The sequence below is a fragment of the Narcine bancroftii genome, chromosome 2 (genome assembly GCF_036971445.1).
Source record: "Narcine bancroftii isolate sNarBan1 chromosome 2, sNarBan1.hap1, whole genome shotgun sequence".
NCBI lineage: Eukaryota > Metazoa > Chordata > Chondrichthyes > Torpediniformes > Narcinidae > Narcine > Narcine bancroftii.
In genome coordinates this window covers 248,546,785-248,568,797 of record NC_091470.1, presented here as the reverse complement: position 1 = coordinate 248,568,797, position 22,013 = coordinate 248,546,785, and the positions used below count along the sequence as shown (strand labels likewise).

Below are 22,013 nucleotides of genomic sequence, written 5' to 3'. Positions count from 1 at the left end.
TGGCATTCCCCTCCCCCACCCAAGTAATGAGCCATATACAAGTAGTCCCCACATACCACTGAAGAATCGCCATATCTCGAACTGGATGTAAGTCAGAATTGTGTCCGCACACGTGGAGTACCAAAGTCTTAAAGCAAACTTTATATTAAATCTTTTTTTTCATTGTACATTTGATTTTGACAATCAGTCTTGGCGAATCTTTCCACATTCTGGTCCATGCTTACCTTGCTAGTCGGCATTCCGAGGTTCCGGGACTGGGCGTGGCCATCTTGATTTCTGTGAGCATGCGCGAGTCTTCGTTTGGGGCATGCATGAAAGCTTAATTGCCCAGATGATGTTGAAATTGCACCTTTAACTTTCGGCGCATTGTGCCAACCATACTCTGGTGGTGAACCCACCACGCATGCACCTACCAAAGACACACGCATTCACACAGGAATCAAGATGGCTGCAACCAGCCCTGGGACCATGGAATGCCGACTACAAGGGCTCATATGTGCCCTGTGTCACTGTTAATAGTTTATGAAACACAACATAAACCGTGTAAATTTTATATGTATTTAAAAATAATTGGTTGTATGTGCAGATGGACATATGTTGGGGACTACATGTATTCAATTACCTGGGCCCCAAGCTCTGCATTTCCATCTCTTTTCTTCTATTTAAATAGTCAAAATCACTAAATTATAAAGACCATTTTTTTAGTTCTTTAATATCTACTTAAATAATGAGTGTTAAATTTAATTAGTTAATTGCATTCTAGAAAGGTGTATCTATTATATACAAGTTAATGGAAGTTATTGATATTAAAAGAGATGTTGTCACACTCAAGGCAGTCTCATTGCATGAAGGCTTACAGTTTAAGGATAATGGCACCTGTCCAAACAGTACAAGGTCTGAGTTGAAGCAAGTTTTAGCAAGAGCAGGGAAAGTAAAAAGGGGAGAATAAATGAGATGGTTGGAAATGAGACGAGGTTATCAAGCTGTGTTTTGTGGCATTTCACGTAACTCTGAATCAGCACTATCTGTAGCCCCAGACTTGCAATGCTCACCGAAACTGCTTCCTGCTATCACTGTCACAATCAAGGCTCAATTCATCGCTTCACCCCTTGGCGCTTCCAATGCAGCCTACGGCATACTTCTCATCTTGCATCCATCACACAGCTATTTTAATTGCAGCATGTGGTTTGCTAAGAAGTGACATCAGGCCGTTCTTTGGTTGTCATATTGGGAGTGCACTGCTAGAGCAATGGTCAAAGATATCTCAATTGTCGGTTAAATGGATATGCTACCAATCAGCCACAATCAGACAGAGAATCAGGGGCGGGCCAGCTCTCTCTCTCTCTTTCTCTCTCTCTCTCTCTCTCTCTCTCTCTCTCTCTAGAGATAGATATAGCTATACACATAGAGGTAGCACCCATTCACCCCTCCTTTTTAAACGAAGTCCGGTGGGGTGGTATGGTTTAGTGTTTGTTGCAGTTCCAAAGTCCCTTACATGTTTAGGCAGTCTGGTGGTCTCGTCTGTTGCTGAGACCATCGCAGGGTCTGGTGTGACACAACTGTCGGTTCCCAGGTGGTGTCTTGTGCAACAGGTGGTGTGTTTGGGGTGGGGGTGGTACCGTGGTGCTGTTCGGGACGGTTGGAGTGCGAATTTGGGCACATAGTGGGGCCGGTTGGTCGGGGTTACCGGGGGAGGGGATTGGTCGGTCAAGGGGTCTCCTGCATGCACCAGGTCCTGGATGGAGATGGTGTCCTGTCGTCCATCCTGATACTCCATGTAAGAATATTTTGGGTTGGCATGGAGGAGGTAGTATCTGATGTCCCTTCGGAGCAGCACTGGCCCAGGGTTCGTCAGCCAAGGCTGTACTGTGGTTTCGGATGCTGATTGCCTGGGGAAGGAAAAGGGCCTTTCATGTTGTGTTTGTGGCCATACAGAGGAAGGACCTGGTGGCATGGAGCACGTCAGGAAGGGTGTCTTGCCGCCAGGAGGTGGGCAGTCCTTTTGACTTAAAGGGCTAAGAGGACTGCCCTCCAAACGGTGGCATTTTCCCTCTCTACCTGTCCATTCCCCTGGGAGTTGTAGCCTGTGGTCCTGCTAGTGGCTATGCCCTTGGCCACAGGTAATGGTGCAGCTCCTTGCTCAATAAGGAGATCCCAGTCGCTATGGATACAGCAGAGGTACCCGGACAGAGCGAAGTCAGCCGGTCAACGGATGGCAAAGTGGAAACAGGAGTTTTCGTCCACGATGTTAGGGAAGTATACATTCCTGTTGGTGAAAGTTCATACTCAAAGTGGAGGGTGGCTTTGACAAGGTAGGTTTAGTCCAGCTGATAGAACTGAGGTTTGCACTCGGTGAGACCGGGCCGTTGCATGTCAACTCCCTGATGTCTTCAACTGAGTAGAGGAGGTTGTGGCTCAAACAAAGCGGTAGAGCCTGGTGACTCTGGGGTGGCAGAGGTTATTGTGGAGGACTTGGAGATGATCCAGCTGTGCATTGGTGCATCTCCCCCGGACAGGGCAATAAGAGGCTTGTTGAGCTTCTCGGGCTGGTACAAGATCTCATAGCTGTAGCTCAATTCTCCACCTCAGGATCTTCTCGTTCTTAATTTTTCCCCACTGCTTGTTGTTGAACATAAAAACGACTGCATGTCAACAGGATGAATGGTTTTCTGGCCAAGGTAGTGCCTCCAATAGCTCACAGCTTCCATTATGGCTTGGGCCTCTTTCTCGATGGCTGAGTGTCAGAGTTTAGGGTCCTGGATGGTTCTGGAATAGAATGCCACAGGCTTGCCCGTCTGGTTGAATGTGGCAGCTAGGGCGAAGTTCGACGCATCACCCTCCACCTGGAACAGGATGGATTCATCTACAGCATGTATCACCTTGGTGATGTCGCCTTTAAAGCGTGTGAATGCCATTTGGTCTTCTGCTAACAGGAGAAAAAGTCCAATTTCACCAGGAGGTGGGCTTTGTTTGCTTAATTGGTGACCATTGGGCATAATGGGAAAAGAAACCCAAGCATCTTTTCATGGCCTTGAGGGTCTGGGGTAATAGGAGTTCCAACAGGGGGCACATGCGGTCCAGGTCTGGCCCAGTGATGCCATTCTCCACCACGCAGCCCAGGATTGCCAGCCTTGAAGTGCTAAAGACACACTTCTTTTGGTTATAGGTTAGGTTGAGGCTTTTGGCCGCCTGGAGAAACTTGTGCTGGTTGGTGTCATGGTTCTTCTGATCATGGCTGCAGATAGTCACATTGACCAGATAGGGGAATGTGGCCTTGAGACAATAGTCATCAACTATGCGGTCCATCTCCCTCTGGAAAACAGAGACGCCATCGATGACTCTGAAAGGGATGCAGAGGAAAAGGGAGAGGTGCCATCTGCCTCAAAGGCAGTGTAAGGGCTGTCCTCCAACCGGGTTGATAGTTGGTGGTAAGCTGACTTGGGGTCAATGGTTGAGAAAATCCAGAACTGGGCAATTCTCGTTGACCACGTCGGCGATGCGGGGGAGTGAGTAAACGTCTAGTAGGGTGAAGCAGTTTATGGTATGACTGTAGTCAATGACTATATGTTGCTTCTTTCCGCCCTACTATTTGGGCTCTCCGTGGGCTGGTGCAGGGTTCTATGACCCCTTCCGCTAGGAGCCGCTTGACCTCTGCTTTAATGAAGGCTCTGTCCCCAGGGCTATACCATCTGCTCCTAGTGGCTACAGGCTTTTAGTTGGGGGTGAGGTGCTTGAATGGGGCGGAGGTGTAACCCGGAGAGTAGAGAGGCCGCTGGTCATGTTCGGGGGGGGGGGGGGGGGGTGGGGGTCGGCCGGTTAGTGTTGCAGACTGAGTGGGGTGGGTTGGGGCCATTGAACTGCATGCGGACACTCTGTAGCTGGCACTGGAAGTCTAGTCCCAGAATGACTGGTGCGCAGAGGTGCAGCATGATCAGGAGTTTTAAATTCCTGTACTCTGTGTCACGCACAGTCAGTTAGCGTCACAGTGAAACAGCTGTTGCTCTCGACCGAGTGGGAGTGGGAGGCCAAGGAGACTTTGCATCAGAGTGTCCACGAGGGAGTATTGCTATACAGTGCCCAGGTGCATGAAGCTCTCTGTGCTTCTGGTGTCAAATAAATAGTTCGAAGGATGGCCATTTACCTTGACGTTTATCATGGCTTTGGCCAGTTGGCTGTCTTGATCGAGGAGGTGAATGTGTGGTCGCTGTCCAAGTCGCTACTGTGTTGGTTCAAGGGCACATGCCAAAATGGTTGACCCCATGTCGCGCACACAGTGCTTCCTGTGCCACCCGGCTTGTCGTCCCTAGGGCTCTGTCTATTCATCCCCAGACACTGGAAGTGACGTCTGAGGTGGAGTTGGAAATGGGGCAGTCCAAGATGGCGATGGCTGTTGGCCGCATGCGGCACTGCTGGGAGGAATGTTTTGCGTAGTGCCCTTTCTTCCCGCAAGCAGAGCATGTGGCACTTCGGGCTGGGCAGCTCTTCTGGGGGAGCTTACTATGCCCGCAGAAGTAGCACCTCTGGCACTCAATAGTGGTGGCATTGGCGTGGGATCCTGCGTCCTAAGATGGCAGCACCTGTGTCCCCCACACGGTGGCCATGTTACCTGAAAAGAATGCATCGGCACTTCATTGCGCTGTCTCTAGTGATTTAGCCAAGTCCACCACCTCCTACAGGCTCTGATTGCCCTTTTCCAAGAGTCTCTCTCTGATGAATCTGGCTACGCACACATCCCGTATTAGGCCTTTGAGGTGGTCAGCTGCAGAGATTTCTCAGCAGTCACAGGCTCGCCCCATATATTCATCAATCGACTCACCCAGCGCTTGATTTCGGCATTCCAGGAGGAATCGTGCATATATGACATTCAGTGGGGCCCGGTACTGCTTCTGCAGGAATTCCATCGCTTCAGAGTAAGTAGTCTCTTATCAGTTAGAAAAACCTGGTGGCTGACTTGAGCAAAGAGCACTTTCCTTTTGTCTTCTTCACTCCGCATGAAAGCGTTGAGGTAGTGCACCCACTGGTCGAATTTAGTCGAGGCCTCTGGATTCTTGGATCAGTGTCTAATCTATTCACCCATACTAACTTGTCCATGGTCTAAAATTAAGGTGATTAAATTGTACTACCAATTAGACAAAGAATTGTGATTAATAGGCTTTAATCACCTTAAGGTGTCAGCACAGCTTGCATATTGCTGGCCCGGTTGCAAGGCGGGTACTGAGGGAGCGGTTTGGGTGTAACAGCCTTTATGGGGATATCTGAGAGGGAGAGAGTCAGAGGTTCAGGGGCTGGCCAGCCCATGCAACACATATATCCATCTATACACATAGTGGTAGTACAGGTACACAATCCTTTATCTGGACATCTAAAATCCAGAAAACTCCAATATCTGGCAAGAGGGGAGAGAGACCGGCAGTGCAAGTCAGGCGGGTGAGGGGGAGAGACCGGCAGTGCGAGTCGGGTGGGCGAAGGGGAGAGACCGGCAACGCAAGTCGGGTGGGTGAGGGGGGGGAGACGGCAGCGCGACTAGAAGGGGGTGGGGCTGGATACGGCAGCACAATTCGGGTGGTCTTAAATCTGGCTTTCCAAAATCCAGAAAAATCCGAAATTCAGAACACACTGTCCCCCAAGGGTTCCGGATAAAGGATTGTGTACCTGTACCACAATGGGTTAAAGTGTTCCTGCTGCATTCAGTTAAGAGTAAAATACTGTAGCTATTGTTCCAATTGCAAAGGAAAACAATGTCTAGAACTGTCATCATTTGTTGTGGGGGGGGCGGGGTGGGGGGTGGGGGGGGGCGGGGAGTGGAAGACTTGATTTTAGAGTAATTGCTTTGCCTTTCCCCAACTTCAAAGATACTGGCTTGGTCAAATCTGTTGCAAGTGGTGTCGTGAATAGAGGGGATAATGCTACCAATTGTATTTTATTATTTCACTTTTTATGCTTTTAATAAAAGTAAGGAGTAAAAGAAAAGTAAGAAAGTTGGTGTTGCAGCTAGCAAGATGCATTTTATTTCTAGAAACAAGTTGTTTCACCTCAATTCACAAATGAATGGTACATAGACATCAAAAGATGTGCTGGTTTATTTGCAAGCTGCAGCATTTAAACTATATATACTGAGTCTTCCATTTCCTTCTGTTGCCTTTGGGGTTACATTGTCACAAACCAGGGATGATGCACCGTTTTCCGGACCAACAGAATTACAGAATGTCTGCACAATTACTGTAGATAAACAGACAAAATTGTGTACATGCACAAATCCTCAATACCCAGCCTGTAAACTCACTGCTGCAGCCTTATTCTTAAGTGCTGTCTGAGCTGAGAAATGTATTTGATTGGGACCAATCTTTCTATCTCAGTGGTTTGTTTTCATTCCCAGCTCCAAGCACTAGAAGAAATAGATCTGCTTGTAACTGTTGAATGTGTCTTGCCTAGCTTTTTAAATAAGTTGCCATGGACTCCTATTAAGCAGCATGTGGCTCAAGTGTGCTGTTCACTTGCCCACCAGACCCCTTCCTATCCAGAACAGGCATAGATAGACATTTGCAGGTAAGCTCTGTCAGCCAGCTGGACACAAAGGCATACAGCATCTTTTTTTTTAACCGAAAATGACAAACAATCCAAATATACTGAACACCCCAAGCTGAACCTGCTGTCAAAGCTGGCAAAGAGACTGAATATTTAATAAACATTCAAAATCCATTAAATTAACTACTGTATTTTTTCATATTTAAATCTTCAAAAAGTGAAATACACATAAAATATTTAGACAAAACTTCAAGACATCTAAATAGACTTAAATCAGTGCAACTCATTAAATGGTATGTTGTGTTTGCCTATCTACTTCATAGTTCTGCTTGTTTTAAATGAATGGGGTTGCTGAATTTTCACTGTCTAACTGGACATAAACTTCCCAGGCAGATTGCTTCGTATAGGCTTCAGGAAATCTGTGGATATTTGCACTTCTCCATTGGATTTCATGAAAAGCTAATGACAAAAAAATGTAGTCCTGTCTATAGCAAGCTATCAGCGAAGGTTCCTGACTTTGTGTGAGGAGGTGAGACTGCTGGCCTTTCAGTGGGAGCTCTGAGCTATTATTTTTATATTTCATGATGGAAGGGGGCCATTTATACCAATGCAATCTAGGGTGGATCACAGAACAAACCTATTCCACATAACCTATTCTCTACATTACCATCACCTTTCCCAAGATTGTGCCATTCACCTACACAAGAGCCAGTCAACAGTGGCCAATTAGCCTACCACCTGCACATCTTTGGGATATGGGAGGTAACCAGAGGAAGCCCATATAGTCACAGAGAGAATAAGCAAACTCCACACAGAAATTTCAGCACCTGAAATCAGCAGTGAATGCAGGTCTCTGGGAGGCAGGGCTCTACTGGCTATGTCAATGTGTTTCCCTCTGTTGTACCTTGCATTCTCTCATACTTCTTTCCATCGCTAGCATGGCAGCTTCTATTTCTGGAGCTCCCTCTAGTCTTCCAACTCTCCACTTCCTCGGTACTCCTCTAATTCTGTACTCCTGGATTCACCTTGTTTTAATCTCTTTGTCATTGGGAATTGAGAAGTTTAAAAAAAAATTATATATATATATAAACAGCAGGGTAGCAGGCCCTTCAGCCCACAAGCCTGTGCTGCCCTATTGACCTACGACCCCAGTACATTTTGAAGGGTGGGAAGAAACCCACGCAGACACAGGGAGAAAATACAAATTCCTTACAGACAGCGCCAGATTGAATGCTGGTCGCTGGTGCTGTTACAGCATTGTGCTAGCCACTACACTAACCCTGCTGCCCCTCTTGTTACCAAGCATGGGAATTCTCTCTCCACACTGCAAGGCCGTCAAGATCAACCTTTCTAACAAAGTCACCCAACTCAGAAACTCTTTAATGGTATTAGTTTTTTTGTTTAATTCTTGTGGGAATCCTTGTTTGTAAGTTTATCAACTATTTAGAAGATCACTGGGATATTTTCCAGAGTAACTCTAACTTTCTAAAATCAGTGATTGCTGGTATACTTTCCTGAATATCTGTTGAGCAATGCTTGCTGAATTTGAATAGCAATCAACAATATGGTGCAATGTTTTTAAAAAAAAGCAACATTTTGCAATTTTCTGATGGAAACTAGCAACTCGACATAAATGTAACTGATGCAAGACCATTCTGCATTTTCCAAAGGACAGCTAATCCTGATTTGATCTCAAATCCTATTGATAGGTTTCATGTTCTGTACTTTGACTGCATTTATTTTTAAATTCATTGTGCAGTAACATTGCCTCCTTTTGTACTTGCTTCTCTATCATGGATTTGGCTTTGAAAGTTCAAGTCAAGGTTATTGTCACATGTACCAAGATGCAGTTATAAACCTTGTTTTGTGATCAGTCCAGCAAGACATTTCACACAAGGGAGACAGTACAAAAGTGCAGATTTACAGGGAGAGGTCAATTGAGAGATTTATTTCAGGAATCCTGACAATGGCAGGAAAGAAACTGTCCTTGAATCTGGTGGTGTGTGATCTCTCATGTGAGCTTTCTTCCAACCATGGGTTGTAAAGGGGAAGGGGTGTTGAGGTGGGTGGAGGTGAAGAGAGTGTGGTTGCAGTGGAATGAGTCTTTTAATAGGTTGGCTGCTTTTCCAAGACAGCAGGAGGTATGGATGGAGTCAATGGAAAGGAGGGAGTCGCATTCATAACCTCCAGCAGTTTCTAGTCTCAAGCATTTTGTATATCTATATTTTCAGGTATGAGTTTTCTGTCTGCATATAGCATATGTGTACCTGTGAACTGAAGATCTTATTGCAAATTAAATCCAGTGCAGATGTGGAAATAATTACCTCCTGCCATTGTTACTAAGTTAAAGAAGTCATAAAGATTTAACGGGAAGATATAAATGCAGAGAGATGGAGAAATGAAGATAAAAAGTTGTACAAATAATGTTTTAAAAATGAATATTGAAATTTCATTGTATTATTGGTGTGGACCAATTAAAAAGGCCACTCCTGTTCAAACTTTCTCTTTGTCTTTTATTGTGTTCTGACAGATTAACAAGAAATTAAATAAAACCACTTCCTTATATCATTTGTTGCAGAAGTGCTGAGGGTACCAGAAAATTCAGATGATTCACAATTCCTTATTTAAATGTAGTAAAATCTGAATTGATTAGCAATACACAACGATCAGATTGCATTTACTGATCTTTGCTTTAGAAGCTGCATTCATAAGGCAAATTATGAATAAAAGTGCTGGAGAAACTCGGCAGGTCACACAGCATCCATAGGAAGTAAAAGACAAGTCAATGTTTCGGGTCTGAGCTCTCTGTCAGCAATGTCAACCTTCTGTTTTCAATGGTAGAGAAAAATTAATTCTCTGTTTAAAGCCATGGCAGCATTTATTCAATATCACATTATGCAGGGTTAAGAATAAAATGTTAGATGGCTAAGAATTGTTATTTTAACATTTTATATGCCATTAATAATTGTGGTAGAATATTTTCTATTTACATGAAATACTGAAAGCAACATGGTGCTTATTTTATAGGAGATGATCTTTGAAACTTCAGATGCACATAGTTTAAAGTTACTCAAAGGAAAATAGGTTTCAGTTACTCAAAACAAAATGATTTAGCTTCATGGATTAGTCAATTACTGCCACTGACCAGGGGCACAATTATGCTTCCAGATGCACATGGTTTTCTGTGTCATAACTGCAAGGTTAATCATGCATTCTACATGATATCATTTTCTAATATAAATATTGTGAAGATGATCTGAAACATGCATGCTATCATTAGCTTTAATGTGTAAAAATGGAAACTTGGGTGTTGTGGAAGCTTGCAATTGTTGATTCAACAGATCAGTTTATTCTGCAGTAGAATTAAAAAAAAATGAAATCAGTAGACTACCTGAATAGTTTTCAAATTACTCTTTGTTAAAAACACTGCTCTGCTGAGTATAATGGCAATTTAAGAGGCAGGATCTGAGACTGTTGTGTGCTTTGGAGTAATCCTGAACCCCACAGTACTTGTGTTTAAGTCCAGGGTTCTCTGTAATGAAGTAAAGCTCAATAGTTTGGTACTTGCATGTGTAAAGGGGCATAAACCAGCAGCAATAGAAATTCAACAAGATAATGGTATCTTCAAAACAATAATTTTTATTAATAATATAAAATCTTACTTAACTCTAAACTTAACCCTACTATGTGCTATCAAGTATTCAGATTTCTTAAAACTCAAATTGTTGTTTAGTTGCTTTTAGAGAAATGTTTCTTCATGCAAGAGAGAGGAATTTGTGAAAAAATTATTGATGTGGAGGTTTCAGAACTTGTATTTCACACAATGATTTCACCAACCCAGGCAAGGGTTAAATGAAGTGATCTTTACAAATGGACATGCAGAACTTTCCTCTCTTGACAAAGAGACAATCAGTGGCCCTTTTTTTAAGCCACTGATTCTGTGTTTCTTCCCTATCAAAGGGAGAATGCACAACAGTACCTCTCTCATTGAAGGTTACTGCATCTCTGACCAGATGAAGCATGGTTCAATATTGTTCTTGAAGTGTTTCAATCACATGATATGACATCACCACTGGCTCTTAAGTTGCATTTTCTTCAGAAAGATGAATCAACGAGCAAATGGTCTTCTATCTCCTAAGCAAGCATTAATCGTCTTAGGTTTTAATGGATAACAATAATCAAACTGCTTAATGCTCTGAAGTAGCAGTCAAAGTATCTTTTTGACCAAATAGGCTTCCAAATGAACAACGAAAGAAGCTGGTTTCCATCTGGATATCAGCATCTCTCAGAATGGTATTCTCTGTGTTTAAGTGTCTTTGTGTGTTTCCCTGTTCAAATCCACCCAGTAACTTAACATTTTATCGTAAAGATTAATAATAGCAGAATTCTATAACACATGCTTTTGGTGTCTCTCTGCAACCATGCCAACTTATTTTTATCTTAAAGCTCTCATGGTCCTCAATTGCATTTTATTCTCTGCTGTGTTTAGTGCTACATCAGGAGACAATATTTCCCTTCCTTTCTAATGTCACAGATCACAAAATTCAACAAGTCTTGGTTCCAACAGCCCTGCTAACCCTCCTCTCTGACCTTCACTCAAACTCTTCCTTACCTGCTTCCTCTTCCCTGCCCCCCACCCCGATTCCATCCCCTGCCATGTTTTCATTATCACTTCTGATATTCCACTCTTAATCTGGATTGTTCAGTTCACAACAGATTCTTTAGTTATGCCTCTTCCCCTCAAACCCCAATAACAAATTTGAGGTTTCTGATGAAGGGCCGTACACCTGAAATATTAATTCTGTTACTCTCTCCACAGATGTTGCCGTACCTCATAAGTCTTTCCCAAATTTATATTTTTGTTCCATAGTTTGGCAGACTTGCACCCAACTATGTTGGAATAGAATAATGGATGTTTGCCCTGAGATGTTTGCTCCATTACTCTCCCCACCAATGCAGTCTGATATGTCGAGTGTTTCCAGTATCTTCCATTTTTATTTCAGATTTCCACCAAATTTTTTTAAACTTTCATCAGTGGTTTTCAGACAGATCAGGTTTGTTGCGAATGGTTTATCTCAGTCTTCAGCATCAATTTGGTGATTACATAATATTTCTCAAAAAAAAGTTTGCCCTGCGACCAATATCTAGTTACAGTTAATAATCACCAAAATGCTTGGATCCTGGGTCCCTTTGGGGGATTTTTTTTTGGTCTTTAAATTGATTGCAGTATGAAGAAAAATTATGTGGCAAGTTGAATAGGAAGAAATTGAATTGCGTTTGTTCCATGATCAAACCCAGTCCTTGTATTCTAAAGTGTGTGGAAAAATTCTTTAATTGAACAGGATGAATCTCTTCATGGTAGCACAATAAGTCAAGATGTCCATTATAGGTGCTATATATTGAGCTGAATTAAGTTATGGATATAGTTTGTCCTCTGGAACATCATGAATCTTAATTATTCATTATGTTGTTTTGATGTGTACTTGAGATTTTTTAATTAAAGGACATTTGAGCAAATTGGGGAAGAGAGCACAATTAATAAAGTGCTACATCTTTCAAATTAATGATTAAATTAATTAATATCAGTTAGTATCAGATATTTGTCTGGGCTACAGTCCCATGTCACTGCCTTTGCTCTTCTTAAGGCCAGAAGGGCTATACTTATGAGATGGAAGGATCCTGTCCTTCCTACACATTCTCAATGGTTATCTGATGTGATGGCATGCTCGACTCTGGAAACAATTAGATGCTCTACTAATGTAATGAAATTTAACTTTTTCAATTTATGGGGCCCTCGATTATTTTTAGAATTTATAAGATTATTGGATCACATTTTTATGGTTTGGTTTCCTTTTCTTCCATACATTAATGGAATATTTATGTTTAATCATAACTTCACAAGGGAGAGGTTAGATCATTAGAAAAGGTTTTCCTTTATATACTTTTTTGTCTCTTTCATATGTTGCTTACAGCTATTTACTTTGGATATATAGTTATTATGACCTATGTAAACACACACACACACACACACACACACACACACACACACACACACACACACACACACACACACACACACACACACACACACACACACACACACACACACACACACACACAATATTGGAAAGAAACAAAGCAGCATTACTGTAAATATTCAAATATAATACAAAAAAATTCCCCCTTTTCCCCTTCAAAAATAGGGGGGGGGTTGCATTATACACAAGAGTAACATTTTTTTCTGCAATTCGTGACTCAGGCTGGAGAGACGCCAGCACAAATCGGGCGGGTGAAGGGGGGGTTGTGAGAGATGCCAACGCGACTCGGGAGGGGGTCGTGAGAGACAACGTCACGAATCGCGCAGGCAGAGAGACGCCAGCGAGACTCAGGTGGGTGAGGGGAAGGGGGGGTCATGAGAGACGACAGTGTGACTCGAGCGGGCAAGCAGCTGGAGAGACGGCAGCGCGACTCAGGCAGGTGAGGGGAGGGGGATCGTATTATACACGGAACGTATTATACATGAATCTTTACGGTAACTATGTTGTGCAGAATCCTATTGAAGGGTATTGTGCAGAATCCTATTGGGAATGGTGTTGCTGAGGCACAATTCAGAATTTGTTGTCATGAACAAGTCACAAAATTTGTTGTTTTGCAGCAGCATCATGATGTAAACATTCATATAAAAACCACCTTACAACAATAAATAAAATTAGTGCACGAAAAGTCAAAGTAAAACTGTGTCTTTGGTTCATTGAGCAGCGGGAAAGAAACTCTCTTTGTGCCGCTGAATGCTCTTCTTCAGGCTCCTGAACTTTTTCCCAGTGGTAGTAGAGTGAAGAGGGCATGGGCTGGATGGTGGGGGTCCTTGAAGATAGAGGCTGCTTTCTTAAGACACTGCTTCTTGTAGATGTATTCGATGGAATAAAATCTGGTGTCCATGATGTTGCAGGCCGCGTTAACAACCCTCTGGAGTTTATTCTTGTCCTGAGCATAGGCAGGCAGAATGTTCTCCACCGTACACCTGTAGAAGTTTTTTGAGAGTCTTCGGTGACGTACTAAATCTCCCCAAACACCCCACAAATGTAAATCCACTGGCGAGCCTTCTTTACGATTGCATTGACATGGAGGTATCCTTGCAGATGTTGACACCCATAAATTTGAAGTTCTTGACTCTCTCCATTACTGAGCCCTCAATGAGGACTCCGTCAAGCTCTCCTGCCTTCTTCCTGATGTCCTCAATCATATCCTTGGTTTTTCTAATGTTGAGCGCCAGATTGTTGGCGTGATGCCACTCAATGAGCTGATCTCTCTCCCTCCTGTATGCTAACTCATTGCCATTTGTGATTCTGCCAACATGATTAAAAGTTGGGCTTCCTAAATGCTGGCTGCATCCTTACTCCCTCGATTGGTGCTGGTAGCAGAACAGGGGTTCCTAGTCTGCCATCTAATATGGAAGAGCAGAACATCTCTGTCAGACTTGTTGATCCTTTTCCTTTTGGATGCTTCTGTACCTCTGGTGATGTTGATGGTAATAGGATGAGTCCGTAACAGAGCTTGAATCATGAACAACTGCTGATTTTGCTCCATATGCTGATTCTTTGTGCACAAAAATGGCTCTGTCTCCAGTTTAAAATGCCAATTGATAGGTTACCCTGAAAAATCTCAACCCATCTAATTGTCCAGAGGAGTGTGATGATGGGGGGGGGGGGGGGGATGTGAGTGGGTGAAGGGAATGGAGAAGTAGCAGATTCCCATTGCCCTTTGCACAAATGAGCATTCCCTGCTGGCCCTAATTTTTGGGCCATTTGCCTGTTTTAAACGCCCCAGTAATTGGAAATTGTTCCTGTGAATCTCACTGAAGCCTTCAATCATCTTCACGACACGCAATCTTTGTATCGAGGGGAATATATAGTGCACCAGTTCATTGTAATGTGCAAAATTGCCATCTTGAAGCATAACGCAGTGGTGCAACTAACAGAGCCTCAGATTCAACCACCTGTGCTGTCTGGGTAGAGTTTGTACATTTTCCCTATAAGCTCATGAGTTTCCTCTGAGTGGTACAGTTCTCCTCCTGCCCTCCCCCCACCCCCCAAAAATATCTCAAAGACATGTTAAATCACCATGTAACTCCCTGAGTTAGAATCTGGGGATGGTTTAATGGTAATGTGGGGAGAATACAACTGGTTAGTGTAGAATGAGTGTAAAAGTGGGTAGTTGATAGTCTACTCAGCGTCCGTGAGCTGAGGAATCTTCTCCATTGGATCTCCTCACAATTCCACAGTCCTATTTGGCCATGTTCAGTAGAGTGACAGGTTTCTCAGCCTCTAAAGCATGGTTTGGATTTTCCAGAATTTGATATCTTTGTGAATGATGGAATTTCATCGCACACCTTGCCTGTGGGGTATGATCTACTTCATGCTCTTTGAATCAGCACAGCCAAAGAACTGCCCAGGTGATCCAATATAGAGTACTTTCTCAAATATGAAAGGAATGCCATTCACAAAGCACTGCTGACATTTCATGTGTATCAGGTATCCACATGCACAGCAAAAAGCATGAGCAAGTGGCATGAGACCACCTTTAATTCCAGATGCTTTGGAAGCATGTTGACTTATCCACTATTAAAATGTGATTTATGTTTCCATAGTGACTTTCACAACTTCCAAATGTCGCAAGATGTTTTTTTAAAACCAGAATATGTGAGTAGAAAGAAGAAGCACTTCCCTGGTGTGTCACTGAATTCCTTTTTCCAATCTTTTTATTAATTTTAAGCATACGAAAAAGAAACATAATATATAGAATGTGAGGTTACAGATTATAAATCAAATAGATCCTGAACATCATAAACAAACAGTAATTGATTCCCCACAGCTCTATTGTTCAAATAATAAAAACAGTAGAAAAGATATATAATCTAAACTAACAAACTAATCCTGAACTAAATAAGTAGCTTACCCCCTAAGCGAATAGTCAAAATTAGAAGTTGGGATGCCTTAAAACAATAAAATGCAATAATAAACAAGAAAATGTTCCGCAACAAAAATAAAAATAGTTGACATGAAGGAAAAAAACAATAATAAAACATATTGTATTAAATCAGGTTTAAAAATCATGAAAAAAAATAATAAATGGGCATCACATTCTATAAAATGTAATATCAGTTATAGCACAACTGATCTTTAAGTTTAAACAAGCTAAAGTTTGGCAAATCCATTGGACACAAGGGAGGCAGAATTGAATCTTTCCACCTAAGAAAAATAGATCTTCGAGCCATGTGTCATGAATGCAAGAACATGGTGATTGGGTGACGATAGATGTATATCTTCCATCACCACTGTAATTGGATTTGGCTGTAAATCAACAGCTAAAGTTGAAGATAAAGTGTTAAAAATTTCTTTCCAATAACATTCCATGTTATTGGAAAGTCAAAATAAATGAACGGGGGTTAACTCCTTGAAATATTCATGCCAAATCATCTTGAGACATATGTGTCTGGTGTACAACCCTAAATTGGATGAGTGAATGATGGGCACAGATTAAGGATGTTTAAAAATCCTTTCCCACAAATCATCAGAAACATTTGCTGGTAAATCCTGTTCCCATGCTTTTTTAATCTTATCATTTGGAACCTGACATAATTTTGACATATAAATGTGAGTAATTAAGCCCTTCTGTGAAGGATGCAAAAGAAAAAAATTACATGGACAGTATCTACTTCCTGTGCATGGGGAAAAGTTATTAATTTGTTATATTGTTATCTTCAAAACAATTCTAATCTGCAAATACCCGAAAAATTGTCAATTTGGAAGATTAAATTTAATAGATAGTTGCTAAAAAGACATGAGATGACCATCAACAAATAGATCTCAAAAGCAACCGATACCTTTCCTCTTTCCAGTTAAATGTCGCAAGATGCTTAAAACCAAATGTTTTATCATCAGATGTGCTTCAGCCTTGTTAGAGAGCAAGATCCCAATGATGTGATTACAATCGGTCAATGAATCCAGGGCAAAGGGATTTCAGCTCTTAGGGAAGACCAGAGGAGAAGAGGTGGATTAAAGAAGTTCATCAGGAGATTCGATCGATAATTTTGATGCTATAACGTGCACTGCACTTTGAAGCCAACCATGTTAAAGGTACCTCCTGATCTTATACTTGTGTTTATTGTCACTATTTCTAATTTTTAAAAAAACTTTTCATGTCCACCTGAGTAATATCTAACTTTCTGATTATGAAATCAAACTTTTCAGAAGGCTAAGGACCTAATGGGGATGAATGGGATTGGTACAGATGGATGCAATGGTCAGTGTGAATATGGTGAGTGGAAAGGCTTGTTTCTGTACTGCAGGTGTCCCTAACTCATCCTTTCATCCATCATTGAAACTTCTAATTATTCCTGGAAAGGAAAGTCCATTGTGCTGTTGTCTCAGTAATGAATGTGTTTGATGGTAATGTAGCGAGCGTGGTAACCGAGTGAAAGAATGAGGCCAGCAGTCAGTGACCTCGTTGGAACTCATGAGCTTTATTTTGACTAACGCGCTGCTGCTTTTAAGGCATTCGAAGCTCCCACCCCTGCGTGCCTGAAATGATGTCATCATGTCGTAAGCGCACTACCTGCATACGTGCGGGCCCCAGGCTTCTACTGGAAAAGGCGGCTGCGCGATGCCATCTTTGCAGCTGCTCCGATGGCACGCACGTAACACATGGAGCCAGTTCACCTGGCTATCAAATATCTGCATCACCACCTCCTCCACAAAGAACCGGCACTAATGTCTGCCTCGCTCAAAGTTTGTACAGCCTTATGTTTAGGAGGTTTACCTTGGTGCTTGGCTGGCTGTAGAGGGACTAGCTGGTTTAAGTCGGGTGTGCTGGCTTCAAGCAATTGATGGTGGAAAAACTCCTTTCCCCTCAGGCCATTCAGGTGCATTGAGTCTGGCTGCCCTCTCGTGTCCAAAGAACCCATACGTGCTGATGAGTAATGCTTTCAGCACATTGTATTTACCTTCCTCCGGTGGGGCCTGGATGAGGTCGTCTACCCTGATCGCGGTCTCTTGGTCCAAAGAACTGACCACATGGTAATACTTGGTAGAGTTAGAAGTGATTTGTTTAATGTGGCACTGTGTCTCCACTTGTCCAAAGTATGTGCGGAGTCGTAGTATTCAGAAGGTGGGCAGTTTCAGCGCCACGGCACTTACTGCTGTGGCATCCATGTTGAGTAGTCCAAAAAAATGTTTGGACCATCGGAGTCACCAATGTAGTGAATGTGTTAACCGAATGAAAGAATGAGGCCAGCAGTCGGTGGGCATCTTGGAACTCGTGAGCTTTATTTTGACTAACCTACTGCCACTTTTAAGGGATTTGAAGCTCCTGCCCCTACGTGCCTGAAACTGTCATCGTGATCTAAGCATGCTATCTGCACTCATGCAGGCCCTAACCTTCTACCGGAAAAGAAGCCACCTTTGATGCGGGTGCTCTGATGGCGTACGCGTAACACATGGAGCTGATTCACCTGGCCATCAAATATGTGTGTCGTCTCAGTACTTTGTTTAGCCTGGAGTGCTGAGAGAGCTAATAGAGCTGAAAAAGGATTATCACCACATTATATAGAGAGTGATGTGTTACTGACAATGATGTGCTCTGGGAACAAGATGTGAGGCCTTGCCATGCTCGGGAACCTGGATGCTGAGAACCTGACACAAACAGAGCAAATAATCATCCCACAGCCTGGGAGGTTGTGGGGGGTTGGGGGGTGCATGTTGACTGTAATCTATAACTGGGAGCTATTGCCTGCTTCATGTGTTGACAGATGTTGGAGGGGAAAGAATAGTGAGATCTATGACAAGTAAAGAGGGATGTGGATTGTGCTAATGTGGTAACAGGGAACCAAAGTCAGGCCCAAGAGAGAACCGTGGAATACAGCAGTCCAACGCTCAAGTTTCAGTAACATCATTAATTATTTTATAGCTTGCACCCTTTGCTATAATAAGAAATTGGATTTATTATTAAGTAAGTTACAATCATAACATGAATCCATTGTTGTAATAGAAAATTAGACTAATTGTTAACTAAGTTAAACATGGATAATTAAGCATCCTATTCTGTAATCAACCTTCATATTCCCAGTAACTAGAGATTTGCAACTCCCATTCTGTAATCAAAACAGTAAAATTAAGATAATCAAGTTTCTGTAATCATGTTTGTTGAGGGTATAAAACCTGTACCAAAATCATACTCAGTAGATCAGCTTTGACTGGCCTCCTGATGCACATCACTTTTAATGAATGACTTGTTGTTTTGAGCACCAACTCCACATCATATATCTATTTGCTCCTGCAGTAAACCACTAGGATCTCTCTCTTCTCCACTTGTTGGACATGATGGGAACCACTGTGCATCCTTCTCATTGTTTGGCTGAACAAAGAGAGTGCATGAAGATTTTTGAGCTCTGATCTCTGCAGTTCGCAAACATCTCCGTAGATACAAGGGACAGTCGATGGTTTCGTTAGAACTGACCGGGTTATTATAGGGAATCAGGTGTGGGAGTTCTTCCTCATTCATTACTGGATGTGACGGTGCAACAGAATTCCCTTTCTAGGAACATTGAGGAGCGACAACAATGGATTAAAGGATGGATTATGAAATAGTTCCTTCAACCCACCATATTCACAAAAACATTTGCACCCGTCTGTACAATTCCTATTTACCCCTGCCCCACTCCTCCTCCCCATTAGGTTCTTGGCCTTCTGAGCTAGCTGATTTTTGTAATCATAAGACCATGTTGTTGGAACAGAATTATGCCATTTGGCCCATCAAGATTGCTCCACAATAACAAATACAGAAAAAGAATTGGCAATAAAGGAAGATACAACTAAAAGAAGAGAATTGACAGACAAGAAAATAAAATATGAAACACTACAAACACATAAGGTGGAGAAGAACATAATGAAGACAAAACAGAAGTATTATGAGCTAGGAGAAAAAACGCACAAAATACTAGCATGGCAGCTTAAGACAGAACAAACTAAAAGAACGGTATTGGCATCAAGGAAAATGGACAAACAAATTACATATAACCCAACGGAGATCAACGAAAACTTCAGGGAATTCTACGAACAACTATATCAAACTGAAAACAAAGGGAAAGAAGACAAAATAGATGAATTTCTATCTAAAACTGAACTACCAAAATTGCAAACAGAGGAGCAAAATAAATTAGTAAAACCATTTGAAATAGAAGAAATACAGGAGATATTAAAAAAACTACCGAACAATAAAACACTGGGAGAGGATGGACTCCCAATAGCATTCTATAAAACATTTAAAGGCTTAATATTTCCTCCTCTCCTGGAAGTAATGAACCAGATTGGAAAAAAAACAAAACATACCAGATTCATGCAAAACAGCAATAATTACAATAATACCAAAGACAGGGAAAGATCCAATAACACCAGCATCGTATAGACCAATATCTCTACTTAACACAGATTATAAGATAATAGCTAAACTATTAGCAAACAGATTAGCCGACTGTGTACCAAAAATAGTAAAACTAGACCCAATTGGATTTATTAAAAAAAGACGAACAACAGACAATATCTGTAAATTCATTAACTTAATCCATGCAGTACAAGGAAACAAAACTCCAACAGTAGCAGTTGCTTTAGATGCAGAGAAAGCCTTTGACAGAGAAGAATGGAATTATTTATTCAAAGTACTACAAAAATTCAACTTACCAGAGAAATATATTAATTGGATTAAAGCATTATATAAGGGACCATTGGCGAAAGTGACAGTAAATGGATATATATCAAACCAATTTAAATTAAGCAGATCAACAAGGCAGGGATGTCCACTATCTCCCTCACTGTTCGCGTTAGCTATAGAGCCACTAGCAGAACTGATAAGAACAGAAAATAAAATAAGAGGGATAAAAATATAGAGAAGGAATATAAAACCAATCTATTTGCAGATGACGTTATATACTTAACAGAACCAGAAATATCAATAAAAGAATTACATAAGAAATTGAAGGAATATGGAAAAGTATCGAGGTACAAGATCAACGCAAATAAAAGTGAAGCAATGACAATGAATAATGTGGATTTCACAAAGTTTAAGAAAGAATCACCATGTAGATGGAAAACACAAGCAATTCGATACCTAAGTATACAACTAAATAATAATCTCGGCCATCTATAAAAACTAAATTATCAGTCATTAATGGAAAAATTACAAGACGACTTAGAGCACTGGAAAGATTTACCACTAACACTGATAGGAAGGATAAACTGTATTAAAATGAACATCTTCCCAAGGATACAATACCTATTTCAATCATTACCAATTCACCTAACAGAAATTCTTCAAGGAGCTAAATAAAATAAGAAGCAAATTCTTATGGAAAGGGGGGAAACTGAGGATAGCACTAGATAAATTAATAGAATGGTACAAACAAGGAAGCTTACAACTACCAAACTTTAAGAATTATTATAGGGCAGCACAATTAAGATAACTCAGATTTTTATCAAACAAGGGAAAAACCAGATTAGACCAGATTAGAGCTAGATAAAATAGGGGAGAAGATACCTGAACATGTACTATATAAGTGGGATGAGAAATTGGTGCAACATAGAAATTCACCAGTATTGCACCATCTCCTCGACATTTGGAAGAAGATTCACGTAGAAAGGAATAAAATAAATTATCAACTACCAAAATTAATATTGACACAAAATCAACTAATCCCTTTCACAATAAATAACCTTTCCTGCAGAGAATGGGAGAGAAAAGGGATCAAAAGAATAGAGAATTGTTTTTCAGGAAATAAATTATTATCTTTTGAACAAATGAAGGACAAATATAATATAACTCATGATACAATGTTTGCATACCACCAACTGAAAGCCTACATGAAGGACAAATTGGGAAACAGTTTGAGTTTACCAGAAGGAAACAATTTTGAATATGTGATTACAGACACAATGATAAATTAAAAAATTATAACAAACATGTACATCAAACTGCAAGAAAAGGAGAACGAGGAAACAAACTGTAAACCTAAACAAAAAATGGGAACAAGATCTAAACATAAAGATAAAGAATGAAACATGGGAAAAGGTATGCTCCGGAACTATGAGAAATACAATAAAGACGAGGTTACACATGATACAATATAATTGGTTACACAGGCTATACACCACGACCCAAAAGTTAAATAAATGGGACCCAACAGTATCAGTCAGATGTTTTCGCTGTAAAAAGGAAATGGGAACAACAATACATGCAATTTGGGCATGTGAGAAAGTGAAAAAATTTTGGGAAGATCTAAACCAGATATTAAATAAAATCACAAAAAGCAACATACCGAAAAACCCAGAGATCTTCCTTTTAAGTGATATAAGAAATAAAGAATTTGGACTCGATTTGGATGGAGCACAAAAAAGATTTATTATGATAGCCTTAGCTGCAGCAAAAAAATGTATTATGTC

The 22,013-nt window shown here is 41.3% G+C and overlaps 1 protein-coding gene across 22 annotated transcripts in view; it reads left to right on the top strand.

Moving 5' to 3' along the window:
* Window positions 1-22,013, top strand: part of znf516 (zinc finger protein 516) — a 283,926-nt gene that overhangs the window by 126,650 nt on the left and 135,263 nt on the right. For 17 of the 22 annotated variants that reach the window (XR_011352119.1, XR_011352120.1, XM_069920788.1 and 14 more), the window contains 3 exons: window positions 15,173-15,224; window positions 16,467-16,661; window positions 16,776-16,842. The exons of 2 other annotated variants lie outside the window; for them this stretch is intronic. The gene's annotated coding sequence lies outside the window, so the exon portion shown is untranslated. The remainder of the gene's footprint in view (window positions 1-15,172; window positions 15,225-16,466; window positions 16,662-16,775; window positions 16,843-22,013) is intronic. 3 more of the 22 variants (XM_069920775.1, XM_069920777.1, XM_069920774.1) reach the window with 2 other exon arrangements.